General features: G+C 47.4%; 1 protein-coding gene across 1 annotated transcript in view; it reads left to right on the forward strand.

Annotated features, from left to right (window-relative positions):
* The window catches only part of LOC147737808 (uncharacterized), a 450038-nt gene that overhangs the window by 408047 nt on the left and 28575 nt on the right, over nt 1–13416 (forward strand). The window lies entirely within an intron of this gene.

Consider the following 13416-nt stretch of genomic DNA (forward strand, 5'->3'; position numbering starts at 1 on the left):
TTGGTCTTTTCTAAACTAACGCCTGTGCGTATGACTACAACAATCACCTCTCTCAAATCAATATTGTGCTTCTTTTAGTGAGAAAGCTAAATGATCTAGGAGAAACCAGGAACTGGCGTCAGTATTTTTCTTGGGAAGCTTCAAGTTAGAGAGTGAAAACACTTTTTAGAATGTCCCAATAAATGTGATAAAGATATTTCAATATGTTTGACAAAAAGAATAGGTACATTTCATGACAATATTGAAATTCTGAACTAGCAGGAACAAATATTTACACGACATTACAAAAATATTAGAGACTACATTTCAGCAATATAGGAAATACCGAGGTTCATGTACTAATAATCCATTTGGTAAAAAGTGGTTGCTTGTAGAGTCAGCACACTACTTTGTCTGTGATAGCTTTTAAATAAAGGCATTTATTAATGCACCCCATTTTTCTTTCAGATTCGCAAATGTCCCCTTGGGTTACTACCTCCTGTTACTGTTTTTCAGTCCACGTATGGTTTCAAAGCTCAATACATACCTTAACAATGTATTAAATATTCAGAAGGGAAAATATTAACATTCCCCTTCCAAATTCTGAATTGTTAAAGGGGCTTAGTACATTTCAAAAAGGGGTTTAGCATTTGCAAACTCTGTGAATTACTGAACCAGTAGATTTTTTTAACAATAAAACATGAGGCAATTTTTCTCAATTCCCTCCAAATTAATTTTGCTAATATTGTTAGTTGAATGATAACCGGTGCATGTACCTATTTAGTGTTAGTGCTGCTTCAGATCAAATAAAAACCATCACACATAACCCTTACACAATACTTAAAGACAGAATTTCTGACATCCAGCCTTAATGTTTTGGGAAATATATTTGCAAATGTTGTCACTTAAACAGGAAAGCAGCTAAAGCCGTCTCTGGACATCATATAGGATGTAATCATAATCTTTAGATACATTTTCTGAGTTTCAGGAACAATGTGTGTCTTCTGGGTTTACTCTAAACCACTATAATAAACATATTCAATGATTTTAGATTTGATCTGTTTGTACTGGTTTCCATTGCAGAGAATAATCTAGATTTAGACCAAGGATCAATTCCACCCATGGCTTTTAAAATCTATTTATCAATGATCTGTATTAGTGTTATCGCAACTAAAACTGTAATAGAACTGATCTGAGAGATGGACCTTCAAGTATTATGCTCAGTCAATTTATTGAACAAACTATGGAGTTAAAATCTGAATAGATTAGATCCTCAAGCATTACCTGACCACTGTATTTTACATCAATAGATTACTTATCAGCACATTTTCTCTAAGTACAATTAAGTCATCTTCTATTTTTCACGGAGCTCGTGCTGGGTCTGTTAGAACTCTTTCAAAAATATGACATTTAAATGTCCAAAAAATCAGGAATTCTAGTTTCAAGCCTGGTCAAACCTTAATGAATGCTACACCAAAAGATGCCCTTCTGTCCCTACATTTTATTGTGCACCATGATTCAGAAATGTCATGTTTTTGCTTTCGGAGGTAAAATTCTAAACATATTTATTTTTATTGCCAGCCGAAAAATTATCACTAATTGGGAAGATAACAACAAGTGGTCTTGTGATGCTTGCTGGAATGGGAACTGTTTAATCAAAAAGTGGATGGAATTCAAGTTTAGGAGACAATTTTACAAAAGTATATGGATTTTGTATATATTTTAAATTGTTGATCCCCAAAATGGCCTAAATAAATAAATTGAATTGAAATTCAAGTTTATCATTTGAATCTTATTGTTGGAAAATATGTGATTTTGAACCCCATGAGGTGGTTCCTTTCCAGAAAGCATTCAGGTTGTAATCATGAGTCAAATAATGCTGAGGAGGTTAAAATATTCAAATTGAATTCTAATTACATATGAAATGTTCATTGTTCAATATATTTATCTTAGTATTTTAATGTGAGGACTTGATTGCTTGAGCTAAATAATTAGTATTTGTTTTTCTATATGTAGGAAGCATTACATTAATGAAATCACTGTATCCTACCTTCTATGTTTCCTTTCCTGTTCAATATGAACGTTTCTATTGTTAAACTTTAAAGATTGCCCGAAATTAGGAATTGTGCTCTACATGACTTTGCTGTGTTACAGTATGTTGATTTTTTTGTACTACTTTTGTCTCTTATGTGTATGGCGACAGATGTTTTGTTTTGCTTTAATAATCAGCTTATGTTTATTAGCTTTCATTATTCAATAAAATGTTTCAAACACAACAAATGGTAGTTGATATGTATTTACAACTGCAGCATTTTTATTGTATGGGCAGTTTCAAAGCGGCCACAAATATGGTCTGTGGGATGACGGAGGACCACATAGGCAACAGCAGGGAGAGGTTTGGGCAGGTGATTAGGGGTACATGTAAGGTTGGAAGTAGGGGGAACAAAGCATGTCCATTGTGTGGACTGTGACTCCTGGAGTTAGTGTGAGGGATACCATGCTACCCTGTAAATGAAACCCCTAGTGATTATTAGCAACAAACTTTATTCGGTTTTATAAAAGAAAAACATCTTCCAAGTTACAGATTGACAAATATAATATGTCCAAGTTAATCAGAACACAAGATAAAAATTCATGAATTACAGCAGTAGCATTTTGCGTCTGTGAGATCTCAATGAATGCTGTCATCAGAATCTGTAGCCGCTGGGGACAACACAGTGCATGGGCCGTTACTGGTTCAAGCAAAGTATCCACATCCGTTGGCATGACTGATGGGAGTGTGAGACATGTGTCTAACACTTATTCTTCTCCGCATAGCAGGCAGCGTAGAACAGGTAGGATGCAATCTTGCCAAATTGGTCTGAGTGACAGAAACCATGTGGTATTTAATTCTCTTAGACAAGGTAGTCCCAAAATTTGGACGATGCGCTCACGACACTTCATCGCCAGTAGACTTGTCTCCATGGAGAACTAGGTGTCGTTTGGTAAATGACTTGCCATGTTGCAGCAATGGAAGCAAAAATAGTATTCCTGCAACGAGTTCCAAAATGAGAGGCAATCCGCCAAACACAGAGTGCACAAAGTTTGGAAATATTACTAGGACTGCTTCAAAAGGTGCTAACAGTCCAGAAAATACGGTCTTAAATACATGTAGAATACCACTCGTATCAGATATGTTTAAGATACGACTTAACATTTCTGAGAAATGTATAGGGCAATTTGTAGTTAAGAGGGCATGTAACTCTGCAGAAGTCGTTGCGACTTGCAGATCATAGGTTTCTTTGGCCGAGGTCAGTGCCACTGTTTTTTGCAAAAGAATGGCTTTTATTCTGCTTAAAGTATCAATTTGTATAGAAGAGAGGTTCAGTGAAGGCCAAAGTGGCGACTCCCGGCTGTCTTGGTTTTAGGAAACAATACTTGCATACAGCAAGTGAACCTGGCTGACACAGTTACTAGATATGGTATTCCTGGCAACATGCGACAGCAGCTGCGATCATTCAATGTAAGGTAACTCCCATTCGAGAGTTGTCCAAAAACCTTGCAGGTGGCAGGATAAGTGTTGAAATAAACACAGCATGCAATAGTTGAGGAAGAGCTGGTTTAATCGTCTTGGTCTCTGCACTCCGCCGCCTCACACCAACGTTCTATCACAAACGCCTTGCTAACATTCCAGAGCTCTGATAACACGGAAAGGGGAGGGGTGTTGGGACATACCATTATAGGCAACCAGTAAAACGGAGATTACAACAATAAGTTTTTAGAGAAACTATCACAGGCCCTGTGTAAGTTTATACCCTGACATAGGAGAGAACTGTTTAGTGCATTTTCACAATTTTCCCCGCAAAGAAATATTTCACGACCTCCACTCCAACATCTGTATGTGTACGGCAATTCCCAGGATGTCTTGATGTATTCTTTACCCAACTTTTTATATGTGCCTGCTGGTATATGTTGTAGGCAATATTGAAAATGGAAAATTGTAACAGACTGAGTGAATGTTCCAATGTATAATCCATTCCATAACTGGCTTTTCAGCGACAGTAAATGGCAATCTTTCCAGTTTTTCAATGCTCAGCACCGTATTGTCTGCTCCCCTTTGTGCCAATTTGATCTGCATATCAGTGAGATTGAATTCTGAAAACAGTGACGTAGTATAGCCTGAATGAAGGTTTTGCAACGTCCAGCCTAATAGCATGATAGAACGTACTTGCGACTGACCATGTTGCAACATGACCAAGTCCTGTTCCATGATGTCTATGGCAGAAGATACTATGCTATCTAAAGAATATATCCTGGACCACAGAGTCTTTAACCCATTGTCAACCACAGAGAGAGATTTCTCTAAATTAATACGATCAATTTCTCGGATTCGTTCTGCAGTCTCTGCTTGCGTAATTTTCCATGCTTCATTATAAGCAGCAAAGAAACCGGCGTATGTAAAACGTTTATGACGCGGTGTTCTTGGTCCTAGCAACAATTCCCTAAGATCAGCGCCATCTTTAAGTAAAGATAAGTGTTGCTTTACATCCTTAAGTGTAGATCTGTGTATCCAATCAAGGCAAAGTTTCCCATTGTTTGGATGCCTTGCTGAGAAAGGAGAGAAAAAGTACTGAAAGAGACTTTTGCTACTTGTGCTTCAAACAATCTCCAAGGGCTTGTGGATGAGCTTGCCCCCTGAACGGAGTCCCAGGATTATTGGACTCCTCCTGCCTTCGCTGACAAATCTGCTGAACTTTGCCCTTCCTTATCGCTGGATCCGCGATCCCCAGTGCGGCTCGTCCCCTCCTTTGCCGTGACGCTTGTGCCTGGCGGCCCCCGCACCGTGTGAGCCTGCTCTGCTTCAAGCCGTTCCTTGCACCGTCCAGCCGGGCCGCCCACACTTTGCCTCACTATTCCTTCCTTTTCGAGCCGCACTGCTTGCCTCGCCGCCCCCACTGCTGGAAACCGAACGGAGTGCCTCACGAAGCCAAGGACGGCCCGTACGCACGAAGCATACCAGCCGCCTCACATTGCACTCGTGGCGTGCCGCACTAAGAGAGCCCGGCCGTACGCCTCGTACTGGCTGCCTCTTGCCGCGCCTGCCCGCATTGAATCAGCAGCTACAAACCGAAGGTACGGCTCAAAAGCTGTGAATGCCGGAGGCAACCCGCTTCGCCCACCCCGCTCCTCGAGGCCCCCCTGCTCTACTTTTCGAACCGAGACACCTGTCAGAGCCTGGGCCCGCCTCGCAGAGGAGCCACCAGCATCTTTGTGTTGCTTGCACGTCCCGGACGCTGCATTTGAACCGGACTCCTCATCTCAGAAAAGGTACTGTCACTCAACGCGTACCACAGTGTGTACGCCACGGACCACGGAGTCCGCAACGCTGGTTTAATACCTTTTTGACATTGTTTTTCAATGGTAAGAGTCGGACAAGAGTGTGCAACGCGCACAGGAACCAAGAATTACGCATTTTTAACAGAATCCTCATTTTATTGCTAAATAGTATTGTGGCCTCATTTTACAAACGTTATTTGAGTCTTGTGCTAAGCCTTATATAAAGATACTTATTTTTTATACAAAACTAGACTGGTGTCATTTTGTGGTGTGTCATTGAATTACTGTATGTGGTTATAAATGCTTAACCCATAACGCTCTGAAGTTTAGCATTGTCTGCTCGCGCCACGCAACCTAGAGGGTAAGCAGGGGTTATTTTAAAGAGTAAGTCCCCTGCCCTGACTAGAGGAGAGGGTCCCTGCTTGTCACAAGTACTCAACTGCGCCAACCAGAGACCCCCAAATCTAACATTGGAGGCAGCGGTGAGGATTTCGAATTTGCATTTGTGATTAATATATGTAATTGGTGAACACCACGTAATGAGTTCAGACCAATAACGCAGCTACATACTTGTTGATTTTTGTTTTTGCCAAGAGATCTCCCTTTTTTTTTTAAAGAAAAGTCATGCCTGATTCAGTCAATGGAGAAATGGCGGCATCTGTAGTCTCTGACATTGAAGGAATAGAATGGGTAGAAGAGAGACTAGAGAGCTACTCCTTAGCCCAGCTGAAGGGCTTCTGCTTAAAGTTCAGAGTTTCACAGTCTGGATGTAAAAACAAAGCTCACTTCCAAAAGGCGCTGAGGGCGTGGATTGAGTCAAGGGCACCTGAGAATAGAGTGGAAATTGAACCAGCAGAAAACATCCATGATTTTAGCAGAGTCCTGTCTCCAGAAGAGTTGGCACCCGGGCACATGCAATGGAGATGGCAAAACTAAATGGTCAGCTGGAGATGGAAAGCAAAAGGCTGGCTATGAAAGAAAGAAACATTCAAATGGAGCATGAAATGAAGTTGAGGGAGCTGGAGCTGAAAGCTAAAAGAATGGAAACTACTCCCTCTGGTGGCAGCGCATAGCCAATGCAGGTAGAATCAAGGGTGTACATGCCAAAGGACGTGGTGAAAGAATTTTTTAAGAATGATGACATAGGGCAGTGGTTCCAGGCCTATGAGGTAGCCATGTCTTCCCACCGGGTCCCTGAGAGAGATTGGGGAGCGGTGTTGTGGGGGCTGTTCCTTAGTGAAGGGCGGGACACACTGCTAGATTTGCCCTCTGAAGTTTATAATTATTACCCACACATGAAGGAAGCTTTGATGACCAAGTATGGGTTAACTCCTGAATTGTACAGACAGAGGTTCAGGGGTTGTGCAAAGATTCCTAAAAGTACGTATGTTGAGTATGTAACTTTTTTCTGCAGAGCACTGGATGGTTGGGTGAAGGGTAGCAAAGTTAATGATTTTCAAGGTCTCTTTGATTTAATTGCATGGGAGCACTTGTCTAGTAATTGTTTTCCTGAGCTAAGCCAGCACCTGATTGATAGCAAGCTGACTAACCCTAGGAAGCCAGCACCAGGGTCCACAAGGATCAAGTGGGAGACTCCGCCAAGGGTGGGAAGGGTCCCCAGCAGAGGAGTGGGGGCGACAAGGGCAAACAGAGGGAGTTTCAGAAGAGGCCCCAAAGTAATCCCCAAGGGAACCAAGGGAAAGGTTCTCAGCCTCCCCCACCCCAGAAACCGACCGGGGCCCCGACAGGTACCCCTGTTCAAAGAGGGCCCCTAAAGTGTTGCAAATGTGGTGAACTGGGGCATTTTGCCAATGATCCCAAGTGTCGCCTGTTTGGTAAACCAGCCCCCACTGGTGCTCCGCCCCGGCCGATGGCTAGTGTAGCCTTTGAGAGAGAGGTAGTAGTCCAAGGTGGGTGGGATCCCGTTCAGATGACCCTGGTCTCGTTAGGAGACAGTGAGATGGTCCCTGAAAACCAACTGCCCTCTAACACTAAGAAATATGGGCAGTGGGTGACCGTCAATGGCCAAAGGGTGGAGGCTCTTAGAGATACTGGAGCCAGTGTGACTGCTGTCAAGCAGCACCTGGTGTCTCAAGAGCAGGTTGTCCCCCATGCATACTGCCGGGTTGTCAACGCTGACAACACAGAGAGTTGTTGTCCAATGGCTCAGGTTCCCTTTGAGTGGGGGGGGGTCTCTAGTGCTCTTCAAGTATCTGTGAGAACTGCCATGCCTGTAGACTGTTTGTTAGGGAACAACTTGGAAAGTTCACCTTGGGAAAAGGTGGAGAAAAGTACTCACCTAAGGATGGTGGGTCTGCCTGACTGGGCGTGCGTGACCACCCGGTCAATGGCAGCCTGTAGGGGTGCTCAAGAGGTCCTGGAGCCTGAGGGAGAGGCCCAGGAACCGACCTTAGAGAGAAGGCGCAGGAAGTGCGGGAAACCGGCCCCTGAAGTTCCCACGGCCCAGGAGGAAGCAGACCTTGAGGGGAATGCCCTTGAACCTACCGGGGAACAGATAGCTCAACTGGGGGACCTGCCTGAGCTGACCCATTGGCAGCAGGAAGGAGGCCTCTCCAGGGAGGAATTATGCAGGATGCAGAAAGGGTGTCCTTCTCTCATAGTTCTGCGGCAGCAGGCTGCAGACCAGGCCAACGGTGATCAGTCTGGAACACATTTCATTTATTGGGAGAATGACCTCCTGTATCCAGAGCCTAAGGTTGCTGAACCTGGATCAGCCCATGCGCTGGTGGTACCCCAGAGATTCAGGGCCTTCCTACTGGGACTGGCTCACGATGTGCCATTGGCAGGGCATTTGGGACAGGACAAGACCTATGAAAGGCTTGTCACCCACTTTTATTGGCCTCAAATGCACTCAGATCCTCACTGTAGGACCTGCTAGACATGCCAGGCAAGTGGAAAGAGTGGGAGGAAGAAGGCTCCTCTCCAGCCATTCCCTGTAGTCAGTACCCCATTCCAGCGAATGGGAATTGACATCGTGGGTCCACTGGACCCCAGGACAGGCATGGGCAACAGGTTCATCCTGGTCCTGTTGGACCATGCCACCCGGTATCCGGAAGCCATCCCTCTGAGGACAGTGATGGCCCACGTGGTGGGACGTGCGCTGATGGGAATTTTCTACAGAGTGGGATTCCCTCTAGAGGTGGTGTCTGACCGGTGTACTAATTTAATCTCCAAGTATATGAAATCCCTTTGGCAAGAGTGTGGTGTAACCTACAAATTCACCACGCTTTACCACCCCCAAGGAAACGGGTTGGTTGAGAGATTCAACCAAATTCTGAAGGGCATGATTATGGGTCTGGAAGGACCCATGAGGCGTAAGTGGGATGACCTCTTGCCATACCTGCTCTTTGCTTACCGTGAGGTGCCACAGAAGTCTCTAGGGTCCAGCCCCTTTGAGCTCCTGTATAGCCACCCAGTGAGAGGACCTCTAAGTCTGGTCAAGGAAAGCTGGGAGTAATCTCCCAGGAAACCTCCCCATAATGTATATAGCTACATGCTGGCCTTCAGGAACCAGACTAGGCATTTCAGAGCACTTGCTGAGGTAAATCTGAAAGCCAGCCAGGAGGAGATGAAGCGGTGGTATGACCAGAATGCCACTCTGGTAGAGCTTCAGCCTGGACAGAAGGTGTGGGTCTTGGCCCCCATGGAGCCTTGTGCGCTCCAGGATAAGTGGACAGGCCCCTTTAAGGTTGTGGAGCGCAAGAGTCCAGTTACCTATTTGGTGGACTTGCAATCTCCCAGGAACCCCTTGAGGGTCGTGCATGTCAACCGCCTTAAGTCCCACTTGGAGAGGTCTGAAGTGGGCATGCTCTTGGCAACAGATGATGGAATGGAGGTGGAGACTGAGCTTCTTCCTGACCTCCTGGTAGCCAGAGAGCAAGATGGGTCAGTGGATGGAGTTACCCTCTCTCCCACCCTGACCCGAGCAACAGAATGACTACTACCAGTTGCTGTGGCAGTACTCTGACCTGTTCTCCCTGGTTCCTAGTATCACTGACTGGTGCGTCCATGATGTGGATTGTTAGAAATGGGATTTCCGGTTGGCTAAGGCTTGCGCCAAAGCCAGGCAGAAACCACCACTCTAGTCAGGGCAAGGGAGTTACACGCCAAAGATAACCCCTGCTCACCCTCTTGGTAACGTGACACGAGCAGGAAGGCTTATCCTGGAGGCAATATAAGTTAAGTATTTGCGAACACACCCACCAGCAACAACATCCTATGCCCCCCACAAAAGGAACTCCACACAAGGTTATACGTAAAAATAGCCTTTGTATTATACCAAACACATTAGATAAGAAACACACACTTTACAATGTGCCATAGGCACGGGCAGAATTTACAGGGGATTATGTACATGGGACAGGGCCACGTGGGCCACTGTCAGGAATAAGTACTTTTAGAACTAGCACTTGGTAGAATTAGCACTTTGTAGGAATAACACTTAGCACATATAATAACTGTAGCACCAAATAACAAATGTAGCACACAACCAGTAACCACTGGTAAAAGGTAAGTACCACCTACGCAATCCTACACACTTTAGGCAAATATCACGCAGGGAACCATGAACTCCCTAGTAGAACCTATACTAGGAAAAACAACCTCCTAAGCATAAACATATGTCTAGAGGTATCAGAACAGGGTGCGCAAAACATTCTACACACAGTACGTTTCCTAGCACCCTAAGAAGCACATAAATCACATTTAGCGCAGAAATCACATTAAAGTTCAGGTTGCGCCGCTGCGCCAAAACCTACACGTAGCAGCTGCCCACTACTTGCTGAGCAGCTGAGGACAAGAACAGGGCCTAAACGCTGCAGCTGGCACTAAGTGCTGCGCAGTGGGGGAAGGCCAAAGTAGGGTTGAAGGAGTACGACTCACTCCTGAGTCCAAAGTACATGCCCCTAGGAAGGAAAACCTAAACGGTTGGAGCCCTCTGGCTCTAGAAATACATGTTGCGCATACGGTGAAGCCCTCTAGGCTCTGAAATCAGCTATACCCCTTGGAGCACTCTGGCTCCTAAACTAATTATGCGCAATCCAGAAAAAGAACTGGCCCACAACGGTGGAGCCCTCTGGCTCTAGGACAACGGGTGCCCTCAGGGGCAAGAACACGGGCCCCTCTGACCCTCGGGACCCCCACTGAGGCTTTTGGGATCATTGGGGCCACGGGCCCCCGGAACCCCCACGGGGCCCTTGAAGCTACCAAAGAGCCATTGGTGGAGCGGCCCACTGCCATCTGGGGCCGCTCTGAAGAAGGGCACCACTCTGGCGCCTGGGAGAACATGTGGCCTTCCTCCCCGCCCCATCCATCTCAACTTACTGGCTCTCGGCGCGGGGGGAGGCTCTCTTCATCGGGCGGCGGGGCAGGCACAGCCAATGTGCCTCGAGCCCCTCAGCATCTATGGAACCCTCGGTGTCGCTTGAGGGGCTCTCCCTCACTTCTGGGAGCCCCGCCTTCGCAAAGGCGCCATGCCTTACCCAGTCCTCTTTTCTCATGGGCCGGGACTTCGTGTAGAGCCCTCGAGGCTCCGGGCAGCTTTTCCTTCATGGGCAGCATCCCCGGTCTCCCTCTCCCTACAGGAGACCGGTAAATCGGGCATGGCTTCCCCCAGGCAGGGGGGAAGCGGAAGTGAGTCAATCCAGGCCCCGCCCACAGTCAGGCGGGCACGGGCCTGACTTCCGTTTTCTCGTGTCGGGGCTATAATGAGGGGTAGGCTCCCTCAGTAAAAAAAGGAAAATAGCGGGGTGGGCGCCCGCAGTGATAACCACAAAAAAAGCAGGGTGGCACCCGCGCTTAGTTAAATCTAAATACGGGCAAAATGCAGGGTGGGCACCTGCGAGGTACACAAGGGCAGGAGCGCTTCCCCCAGAGGGAATACACCAGCGCTCTGCCTATAAATGCAGAATAAAGTGCTCACCAGGCGATGAGGGTCACAGAGACCACCAGGCCCCCAAGGAATGACCCCCCAGGAAAGAAAAGGGCCCAGCAACAAGCAGGACATCACAGAACAAGTCTTCTAGGGCCAGGAAGAAGGGTCCACAAGAAGTCCATCAGCATTCCAGGGGCTGGGCTGGGGCCAGGGAGGCAAACCTTTCCCTGGGACCCAGCAGCAGCACGCCCTGGTAGATTCTAGTCAGGAAAACAAGAACATTGAACATGAGGTCACAGCCTCATTTTATATACAAAATCCCTTTGTCTCTAGGGTGCAGGGTGGGGAAAAAACAGACACAGCTGGTTCTGGAGCACTTTATTTTGCTCAGCCCCTCTTCCCATTCACAGGACAGGCCAGGGACATCAGTCGCACCACAGGGGGCGGAGCCAGCATTGTGGAGGGAAAGCCCAGCCCTATTCAGGTCCCAGGTGCAGCCCCTCCCTGCCATCAACAAACAGATCTCCCCATTCACCACCAGGGCAGACCCATCCTGACTTCTGGAGTCAGGCACACCAGCCAGCTCCAGCCAATCACATTACATAGTGAATTACAGCCATTTTCGTTTTTCACTATTGTAAGGCTGCCTGTTTTCATAGGCCAGAATGGGCTGTTGGAATTGTTACATTCTACATTCCTAACAGACTCAGGGAACATGGTAGAAATTCACCTTTAGTATGCCTGAACTCAGAATAATAAAATACATCTTTTAGTAAAGTTTATTTTAATGTTCTGTTTGGAAATGCCACTTTTAGAAAGTTGGTATTTGCTTGCCAAACCATTACAGCCCGCCTCAGCTCTGATGTGTATCTGCTGTCTGGTTTCTGTGTGTGACAGGGCTGGGGAATTCCAGGAGACAGGTTGGGGCTGCCAGGTGGTGAATAGGAAGATGACAGTCAGATGGGTGAGAGGAGTGCACCAATGTTCTGAATAGGGCTGTGCTCTGCCACCACAATGCTTTCTCCACCCCCTGTGGAGTGTCTGAGGTCTCTGCCCTGCACCTTGTAAAGAGAGGGGGAAGACTGTCAACAGAGTACTCCTGGACCGTACCTGTCACCACAATGCTGGCTCCACCTCCTGCAGAGCGTCTGATGTCTCTGCCCTGCACACTGAAAGCAGAAGCCTGCATCCTATCAACAAAGTGCTCAGAAACTGTACTTAACTAGGAAAAGGCCCCCTGGCCTGAAAGAACAAAATAAATGCAGTATAAGTATAGGAGCCCTGCTCCTAAGAAATCAGATCCTGTTTGACCAAGAAGAACCTCTGACCGACGAGAAGGACCTTGAAGAAGCTGTGAGGAGGAGTACTGTCCCTGACCTGGGGGACTGGCCTGCAGTGGGTGCCTTGCTGAGAAAGGAGAGAAAAAGGACTGAAAGAGACTTTTGCTACTTGTGCTTCAAACAATCTCCAAGGGCTCGTGGGTGAGCTTGCCCCCTGAACGGAGTCCCAGGATTATTGGACTCTTCCTGCCTTCGCTGACAAATCTGCTGAACTTTACCCTTCCTTATCGCTAGAGCCGTGATCCCCAGTGCGCCTCGTCCCCTCCTTTGCCGTGACGCTTGTGCCTGGCCGCCCACGCACCGTGTGAGCCCGCTCTGCTTTGAGCCGTTCCTTGCACCATCCCGCTGGGCCGCCCGCACTCTGCCTCACTCTTCCCCCCTTTTCGAGCCGCACTGCTCGCCTCACCACCCCCACCGCTGGAATCCAAACGGAGTGCCTCACAAAGTCAAGGATGGCCCGTACACACGAAGCGTACCAGCCGCCTTGCATTGGACTTGTGATCACCGGTGTCATGCCGCACTAAGAGAGACCGGCCGTACGCCTCGTACTGGCTGCCTCGTGCCGCGCCTGCCCGCATTGAATCAACAGCTACAAACCGAAGGTACGGCTCGAATGCCGTGAACGCCGGAGGCAACCCGCATCGACCGCCCCACTCCTCGAGGCCCGCCCCTGCTCTACGCCTCGCACCGAGACGCCTACCAGAGCCGGGGCCCGCCTCGCAGAGGAGCAGCCAGCATCTTTGTGTTGCCTTCACGTCCCGGATGCCGCATTCGAACCGGACTCCTCATCGCAGAAAAGGTACTGTCACTCAACGCGTACCACAGTACGGTAAGAGTCGGACAAGAGTGCGCAACGTGCACAGGAACTAAGAATTATGCATTTTTAAC

Source organism: Lissotriton vulgaris, chromosome 1_1 (assembly GCF_964263255.1).
Source record: "Lissotriton vulgaris chromosome 1_1, aLisVul1.2, whole genome shotgun sequence".
Classification (NCBI taxonomy): Eukaryota; Metazoa; Chordata; class Amphibia; order Caudata; family Salamandridae; genus Lissotriton; species Lissotriton vulgaris.